The sequence below is a fragment of the Rhipicephalus microplus genome, unplaced genomic scaffold (assembly GCF_043290135.1).
Source record: "Rhipicephalus microplus isolate Deutch F79 unplaced genomic scaffold, USDA_Rmic scaffold_145, whole genome shotgun sequence".
Taxonomy (NCBI): Eukaryota; Metazoa; Arthropoda; class Arachnida; order Ixodida; family Ixodidae; genus Rhipicephalus; species Rhipicephalus microplus.
Window position 1 is genome coordinate 360,268 of NW_027464716.1, and position 9,270 is coordinate 369,537.

Here is a 9,270-nt window from a genome sequence, read left to right on the forward strand (position 1 = left end):
ATTATTATTATTATTATCCTTCTACAGAGTAGTGTATAGTTCCCTTTATTTTTCACTGCCATTCCATGATTCCCATCTTGTCTTTTATTCTTTCTCTTTTGCACTGATTTGTTTTTGTCAGTGCCTTTTTGCTCTTTTTATTTTATTTTTTCTGTAGACTTTATGGTATTGTTTATCTTTATCACATTATTTTTGTGTGCGCCTGCACAAAAACCTTGTGGTTTCCTGGGCACCCCATTGATTGATTGATTGATTGATTGATTGATTGATTGATTGATTGATTGATTGATTGATTGATTGATTGATTGATTGATTGATTGATTGATTGATTTGAGCGAGCGAGCACTTAGCTCAACCAGGAGTCAGTGCACGACCCTTGATGATGGCGATCCCGCTGGAGGATGTGTTACTCGGTGTCACCAGGCACAGCGAGTGCCGCTAAGTTCAACAAAGAGCCGGCATGGCCTCACGCTTATAGACATTTTTCCTCGAGACTATTCATTTGTGTTTACGTCTACGTTATTTGTTTTGTTTTCTTTCCTCTTCTCTTTCCTCCTATTTTCCTTTCATTTACGTTTTGTTCGTCTGTTCCCAGCAATACCCGCATGCGAAGATATGCGCCGGCAAATGCGGGACACTCACGAGGAATAAATTTTGGGGGAATATTTTGCGATAATACATGTAATAGAGTCATCTAAATCGTTTCTCAACAGTCTGCAAAGAACAGCAAGGGAGTCTGCAAGTATGACAACCTTCGATGCTCCTAATTCCTCGTGAACATATTTTAGGGCAACATCAATCACTTATAGTTTTAGAATTGATGAACATGAGTGCGCTATTTGAAACACCCGCCTGGCGTTAGTCGAAGGGCAAAAGAAAGCTGCACAGGCACCTTGGCCGTCACTGAGTACGCGTGCATCCGCATATACTTGAAAATAACCGTCAAAGTTTTCAAATAAGGGTTTCTGTGCAACTGATAATGTGTCAAAACAGGTTAGTCAAAGTTCTTGCGTATTCTTGGCAATGTAAACATACATGTGTCAGATGCATTTGTTTTTATTTTTCGGAGTTTTTAACGAAGTGTAATATCCTTAACTATACCAGCTATTGTAATAAACAACGCAACCATTTCGGTCACTGAGTTAGTCGACTTATATGTGATTTACCATTTAGTGCTCTGTGCATGCTCTCGATATGGCGCACCGATATCTGGTCCACCTGCAGCATCAGGTGTGACTCATGCGCTTCGTTGAGTGTAGGAACGAATCTCGCATCTCAAGGTGAACCAAGTATGATTCGGTGGGATAATCCGGTGGTGCCGTTCCAATGGAGACGTCAGACTAAAGGCGAGACTGGCAAAGCGCACATCGATCTGGAGAGTGTATCCATAGTATACAGCTGGCTGATAAACCTGTAGTGTTCTCTTCCGGCCGCAGCCAGTGCCCCTAGCAGTCAAGGCAGGCAACCAGATACTCGAGGAACTGATACTTGAGGGTCACATACTTACAAGACCACATATTTTTGACGACACACGCCTGAGGACTGTGGTTTCCACCTCCCGAGCGTAACGGCAGGATGCCAAGACAGGCGATCACCAATAGTAATGCCCAGGAAATAATCTTGTTGCACCCACTATACTCGTGTATTTCCGATGTACAGTGGTCAACTCCCACGTCTATGACGATGGAGCGTCGCGCGTGGAACAGCACGAGCGACATCTGCAGCCGCAAACATGCATCTGAGCATGCGCGGTGCCAGTGATGTGCCTTCCTTGCAGTTCCCACCGTTCTTTATCTCCGCGGCCGTAATGCCCGCTTTGGCCGTCGAAAGTGCTCTGAACGACTTAGCAAAAAACATAAGGGAAGAAAAAAAAACAAATGCGAACCGTTCTCACTGTGACATGATATCACAAAGCGAAAATAAGTTTAGCCTATAAAAGGCACCTATCCGGGCAATTGCTGGTTTCTTTTTGAGTGTGTGTGCTATAATGTTGGCAGCGCTTCGACGGCCAAAGCAGTCATTGCGGCCGCGGAGATAAAGAAGGGTGGAAACCGCAAGACAGACACATCACAGGCGCCGTGCATGCTCAGATGTGGCGTATTTGCGACTGCAGATGTCGCTCGTGTCGACCACTGTACAGCCAGTTCACGCTTCGTCGAGCACATTGCCTGGTGTGGTAAGCAAAGGAGAGTGGCTTATCTGGTGAAATCTGTAGACCAACTTCCTCTAAGAAACCGTATGAAGAACTATCTGCCAAATTCCGGGAAGACGAGGACCCTGCTGTGAAAGACCACACCACTGATCCACAGTGCGATGTCCTCAGCATGGACTGTCATGACTATTAAGGAGCTCATACTCGTGACGCAATCGACTTGAGAGTCTACTATCCGGCGCAACAAAAAGCTTAAAGAGCTCCGCTCTCAATAGCGAGGGAGGCAAAGGAAAGCAAAAAGGTATACGCCATGCGGAAGCGAAGCGGAAGTTGAAGGGGACGAAGTAAGTAAGTGCTCTTTTATTATGCTGATTGTTGTTATTTTGCCATGTGCAGAGGAAAACAACAACAACAACAACCACAACAATTCATGTTCGCACAACCTGGTGCTTCAAAAGGCTTTAAGAGCTACTGAGAACAGGTCACAGCAGAATCGCCAGCGACTCTAAACCGGCAATTGAAAAATACGCAAGAGTGTGGATATCTATAGTGAAGCCGCCGGGATCCTAAACAGCAAGGCAGAGGAGTTCGAGAATGGAGCCTTTACAACCTAGATAATTGAAATGGATCCCGGTGCACATGGGTCAAGATGAAGAGGACCCGGAAGCCCCTTGAACCTGAATCAGAAGATTCGCCTTGCCGCGCGCGAACTCGTGAGCACCATACGCGGCTGGAAACACCCATCTGATTATGAAAGCGGTAAGCACACGAAGACGGGAACAAAAAGACAATATACTGAGCGCTCTTTGTGTCGTCTTCTTGTTCCCGTCCTCGAGTGCTAGTCGCTTTCATAATGTCATTGTACCAACTAGCTCTGACCTAGCCTCTGACCCATCACATGACCCCGGGGGGACGAATAAAACTCAGTATCATAAGGATCGACTTCTCAGCTTCCACGCCGTATTAACTCACTACAGGAAACAAAGAAAAATACATTCATAATCACACAGTATACTACAGATATGTAACAAGAAGGAGATTGCAGACGTTTGCAAACGAGAACTTTTCAAAACGCAGTGTACCTCAACCGCATCTTCCACAGGCAACCCCGCAACCCCGACGCTGGCTGTGACCTAGGGGAACACGAATACGCAGACATAACGTCTTATGGAAATACCCACGCACTACACGGCTTTTCGATGACAACCAACCTGACGTCCTTGAGACGCTTTGACGCCATCGCTAGCTCAGAACTCGAAGACCACGTTTAGGCCATCCATCAGGCCCGGAAAGCAGCGGAAAGGCTAAACCTTACCGCGACCCTCTGGGTAACTTAGGCCAGGCCACTTATCTGCAGGTTTTGAATAAATTTTTGTTCCCTACAATGCGCTCTTTAAAATACACTAGCCATATTTCGGTTTGCAAACAATGGTATTCTCATTTTCAAGGTCCGAGTTTGGACTGGCCATATGATACGTATCGGACAGATAAGGTTGATAGAGCAACGAATTAGACATCAAAAGATCGATACGCAGCTGATGGCGGCAAAGAGTTGGGTGGATCGATTGACGACAATAAGTGTGCAGGCGTAAAATGGATTGGTCTCGTACAAGAGAGGGCAAATTTGAGATCGTTGTGAGACGCGTCCGTCCGGCAGTACGTGTGCGCTATGTGTTGGTGAACCTGATGATCATAATTATAGATGATGATGATGATGACGTCTTGAGATCCATTGCTGACAGCCGTATAGCGATCGTTAGTAAATGGCGTCGCTTACGTGCTTTCGAAAGCATGCTTGCGTGGTGGACGACTCTCTGCGTAAATGTCGGTGTAAATATTTATTGCTCCATTTTGTAAACTTGGCAGCGCAAAGCAACGTGACACAGAAAGAGCGGGACGCAAACAAGCGCAGATTTAAAGTCAGATTTATCTATTTATTCACATAAAACAATATGTAGCAGAAAAAAACTTGAGGGGAGATGGAAATACAAGAGGGGAGGACATAATTATGCACCGGGATGGGAGAGGGGGCACTGCCCAGTCATCTAGAAGCGGGGTGAAAAGTTCACCCCATGCATTTGCTCAGTTAAGGCGCCGCAAGTTTTTGACGCTACTGGCTTCCCGAAACCCCTCATGCGGCATTGCAAGGGTAGTTTACTTCTCATCGTCACTACAAGAAAGCCAGGGACGACAAGCAAACCATAATTGTGAGTTGTACGTCATTGCTTCATTTTTGTATTCTTCTATTGTGAAGCATGTTGTCTTTTGCACTCGACCAACCTGACAGTAATTTAAAGGTATGGGGCTGCAATGAGACTCTGCCACCTCTGGTGCGGTGGGGGCCAACAAAATCAAGTGCTGCCGATTTTTTCCAAATGAATCTAACCAACCAGTTCAGCTATATCAATTTATTCGTTTCTCCTCACTCTGCGCTCCACGTGTGCTCCTATGCGTTAACAGCGTTATAAACAGCATACCTGAAGAAGCTGTATCGATATGTACAATTCGAGCAAAAAAGCACATTTAACATGTCACGGTCTAAGCACGGAAAGCGTTGCCGAAGCTTTTTCAATCCGCTTATTTGGCATATTTTTAACGTTTCTTATTACCATGCACACCGTGAAGTTCGCCGCTCCTCTGTAGAAACAATCTCATACACCAAAAAAGGCCTTGCAACGTTACCTATGTACCTCTTCATCAAGTTGTGCCTTACACCGTGAAATGGTCGTACTAACTTGTAAGAAGAGAGAACACAGCTTGCCCTGAACAGTCCGCATAAAGATTATAGATGGGATTCACACGCTGGAAAAAAAGGATGGAAGAAGAATTGGAATGGCGCAGGACAGCTTAACTTATACGCACATTTATATGCGTTTGAATCTTTTACGAGAGCGGTTGTCTGGAGCTGGCTAAGCTGATGACATGCGTACTGGTATCAAGATATTCGTGGGCTGATATGCATAATCTGATCAATGGAATTATAAGCTCCCGACAGAGGTTGGCATCACCGAGCTCAGAACACCGTTAGCTGCGCTTGCCTGCGCTCGAATGGATACGGTTCGACATTCCACATTATACAAGAGGGGGGGGGGGGTGAAGCCCAATAAAACGTGAAACAAAATTGGCCAAGTCTACACCCTAATCCGAGCAAAACAAATGGCGATATCCCCTTACGTGACTGCGAGACCAGAAGGGTCGATTTGCGTATTTACTCGAGGTATTACAGGAAAAACTTCCTCCTCATCTTTCTCAGACTTGCCAGTATACGAAAAGTATACAAGCTTACCATACGTCGAGTGGTATCTTGTTTCGGATTACTTCTCGCAAGAACAAGTCGTCTTTCCTCGTCAAGCTTCCAGCTGGTTTTAAGGAGCACCTTTGGCCACCTTCATGAATTCCGGGTCCCGACTTCTGGGGCGGACGATAGTTGTAGCGCGAGAACAAAACGACGACACAGAGACAAAAAAGGACACGAATCTCTGTGTCGTCGTTTTGTTTTTGCGCTGTAACTATCGTCATGCCATACCAACTAGCCCAAGCTGCCACACTTCTGGGGCGGGTATGTATGTATGTATGTATGTATGTATGTATGTATGTATGTATGTATGTATGTATGTATGTATGTATGTATGTATGTATGTATGTATGTACGTATATATATATATATATATATATATATATATGTGTGTGTGTGTGTGTGTGTGTGTGTGTGTGTGTGTGTGTGTGTGTGTGTGTGTGTGTGTGTGTGTGTGTGTGTGTGTGTGTGTGTGTGTGTGTGTGTGTGTGTGTGTGTGTGTGTGTGTGTGTGTGTGTGTGTTTAAAATGCGTTGTTCAATGCAGCAAAGTACAAACATGACGGCGAAGTGGGATGCGAGCCGGTGGCCTGGAAAATGAGGTAAGCGTTAACAAAGATGGTAACAGAAGTCTATCAGAAATTCAAGTCCATCTCCTTATCAGGAGTAGGGTAGCAGGGCACGTCAGGCTTTCGTTCCAACCGGTGAAGTAACAGGAAATCTTGAGTTGACTCTTTTTCACTGCGAACTGAGACACCGCACTGGTTGAAAAAACGGCATGCTTTTCAAATGAAAATTAGCATGTGAGAGAGTGACTGCACACGCACGATAATACACGCGTGTATTGCCGCTTAGGTGGCTTCGCTTATACCGTGTTGGGCTGCGAAGCATGAGGGTTGGATTTCAATTTCTTATACTCCTTTGAGCATTCCTCCTCGAAGTCTGAAGAACATCTCAAGCTTATCAACAGTGCCCGCAAGATGGCAAAGCCCACAGAGTCCCTGAACTGAGGGCTCCACCTTCACCGCGAGAACTACATTTATGACACCATGCATTGAACAAAGATACAGTGAACGTTACAGAGCCGAGTCAAAGTCAAAAGCCCCCTGGTCGAACATTTCGGCAATAACTCCGCACAATATCGCCACCATACATTGTGACTGCTGCAATGTCAGAGCTAAGGTGAGCGCACGGATAGTGGCAGATTGAAGAACAGATAAACAATTCGTGTTTTATTGAACGCTGTACGTCTGCCACTGCATGTGCGGCGCAGACAGTGGTAGGATAACTGCAAACAAGCTTATCTGTACGCGCTATCAGGTGCGGCGCTGAATTAGGCCGTGAATCTCGGGAGGTTGTAGCCCCGTCCCCCAAGTCCTTAGAAAAAAGTAAGAACGCCACTTTATCTCAGGTGTGCTTCGGCCGACTGGTTGCGAAAACGTACGTAGTGAACTCAGCCGCAGATGGTTGCAACCGAAAGCCTGAAGGTTAACCAGAATGAAATACAACCACCAAAAACACTCGAGATGTGAAGACCTTGACTTACTGTTTTTTAACATTTTTTCCCTGCGTAGTATCTTGCAGTATGTCACATCAACTCTCTGTAACATAAGTACAGGTCCACAGAAAACGCTTACGCCCGTCTGAAGAGCTTAGCTTAGAAGTGATCTGGCTGGCTACTTCGTGGTTGTGATGGAGCAAACGGTTAATACAAAATGTAATTTGAACAAAAAGAGAAAAAATCAATAAGGCATCGCAATATTTCAATTAATCATGCACTCTTTCTCAATGTGCGCGTATATGTAGGTACTTCCCCTTCTTAATCTTCTGCCGCTAGAGTTATATTGTTCCCTGTGTAATGTTCCCTCTGCGGGGAGATGGGGCAGTGCGTCATAATATATACAAAAAAAGAGGGGGGGTGTACGCTTATGTCGAGCCTGTATCTAAAATCTGTGAACATTCTGACCATCGCACATACGCTGAATGGAAATAACGAGTACCGACGAGGCACAAGTGAATTCGCTCTGCTTACGGCACGTAGTGAAGTGTATACGCTTCAGTACGTGCTGAATCATAAATGAATCTTAACTTTAGAGATTTGCACAATAAGTGGCTGGAGAGTTTTTTGCTCATAATAATTGACTACTTGTAAAACGATGCGTAGAACTGTGGCTGACTATCATGATAAAGAAATGGCATTTCTATGTGCCACATAGTTGAAAGTTACCAAATGTAAGAACAGGCAAGTTCATTGCCCACTGTAATTTTGCTGTGACCCAGTCCATTTGTGCGAAAAATTCTTGTTAAGTTGGTTGCTTCAGTGAAATGATTCGGGCTAGAAGTTTCACGAGAAATCTAAATATGAACTTTATGAAAATTGTCACGGTGGGTGCTTACAGTGAACTAGCTCAAATTCGAATTTATACCATGGAATAACGCCACTAGTAAGGAGCATTACTTTTTTTCCGCAACGGTAACAATCAAGCAATAACTTTTTTAGAAGAAACGTGGGATGATAACGCATTCGTTTTTTGTTGGTATAACGAGTAACCTATTTAGCAACATTTTTTTAGATAACGCCTGCAGCACTGTCTAATAATGACGTCATCTTTTTTCCAATCCCAATCGAACCCAACACGAGACTACTTTATCGGTATCGCTTTCTTCCCTATCATAAGTGAGCCGCATAGAGTTATTCGGTGCTATGATCGGTCTCGAACGCAAACGATAGTTCACCATGTGACAGCAGTGTGGGAGTTGAAGGACCAATTCGTTTGTATCACACAGACGCACACATGTGGGTTTAACTGCGAGATAAACGCGGGCAACATATGTGGAGAAGACAGCACAAAGTCCGGCTGGGTACTCAACTATAACTACCATTTTGTATGAACTGAATGTAAACACTAGTTTTCCCTTTCGTATTCTCTCGAGATAAAAAAAAAACTAATGTTTACATTCGTTCGGTTTATGCGAATAGGCATTGTGTGCGTCAAAAAGCAGAGAAATGTATGAACAGTGGCTCTTCAGAAACGAAGAAAAAATATATTAACACACACACACACACACGCACACATGTGCGCGGGGGTGTGTGATACACACACTGTGCTAGAAGCCAGCCGTACTTCATATGAAAAATTATTTCGAATGTTTACTTGTTAAGCTCATTTCCAGGTCAGGTTAATTTTTTTATTCATATTGTTCTAGCTTACAATGCCTATAAGGGGGGGGGGGGGTACCAAGAAAGGTTTTGAACTGCTTTCAGAAAAAGAGTGCGCGATTACCGAATCAAATATGCAATATTTTCCCATATCTGCAGCGACATCAAACGCAAAGTTCGGAGACAAAAGAAATCTGTCTTGTTTGCATTGACAGATGCTTGTAATATCGTGCAGAAGACCGGATAACTGAGAACCCTGGCTATAAATAAGAAAATGCTTTGAATTATCTTGGGCATTCTAACCACGTGAATACCATAACACGAACACAATAACGTGTCTTGCAGGTTTGCTTAAGGGCTGCGGCACTCCCCGCGGTCAGTGCCTGATGGCCCGGGAACCTTCCTGAAGTGTTCTAGCCTCTCCACTTCGTGTTTTTGTAATATCTCTTAAAATTTCGCGCTCCGTTTTGTCATTGTGGCCAGATGAAACCTTGATGAACACAAATCGTAAAGCACCGTAATGCCAAATACTTTTCAAAAAATCGCTTCGCTGACAACTTTTGTATGCCAAAATATAAGTTTCAAGTTGTGTTTTTGTCTGTATAATTTTTTTTTATTCTTTTTGGTCAAAAAGTGAAACTAGTTACTTGCTCTTATCAGCTGCT